Source organism: Oryx dammah, unplaced genomic scaffold (genome assembly GCF_014754425.2).
Source record: "Oryx dammah isolate SB20612 unplaced genomic scaffold, SCBI_Odam_1.1 HiC_scaffold_23, whole genome shotgun sequence".
Classification (NCBI taxonomy): Eukaryota; Metazoa; Chordata; class Mammalia; order Artiodactyla; family Bovidae; genus Oryx; species Oryx dammah.
The window spans coordinates 130,877,323-130,877,761 of NW_024070207.1; the positions used below are offsets into that span (position 1 = coordinate 130,877,323).

The 439-nt window shown below is 49.2% G+C and overlaps 1 protein-coding gene across 2 annotated transcripts in view; it reads left to right on the forward strand.

Annotated features, from left to right (window-relative positions):
- Positions 1 to 439, forward strand: part of ASMTL (acetylserotonin O-methyltransferase like) — a 19,929-nt gene that overhangs the window by 16,962 nt on the left and 2,528 nt on the right. The gene's annotated exons all lie outside the window — the stretch shown is intronic.

Here is a 439-nt window from a genome sequence, read left to right on the forward strand (position 1 = left end):
CTCTGTATCTGAGTGTGTATCTGAGTGTGCGTGCCTGTGAGTGTGTGCATGTGTTTGTGTGTGTGTATCTATGCATGCATCTGTGGTCTGTGTGTGTCCTCCATCTGTGTCTCTGTATGTGAGTGTGTATCTGAGTGTGTGTGCCTGTGTCTGTGTGTACCTGTGTGTAGCTGTGTGTTACATCTGTGTGTCTGTGTCTGGCTGTGTGTGTCTGTGTGTAGCTGTTTCTGTGTGTTACATCTGTGTGTCTGTGTGTAGCTGTGTGTCTGTGTGTCGCTGTGTGTGTGTAGCTGTGTGTCTGTGTGTAGCTGTGTGTCTGTGTGTCGCTGTGTGTGTGTAGCTATGTGTCTGTGTGTAGCGGTGTGTGTGTAGCTATGTGTCTGTGTGTAGCGGTGTGTCTGTGTGTAGCTGTGTGTCTGTGTGTAGCTGTGTGTCTGTG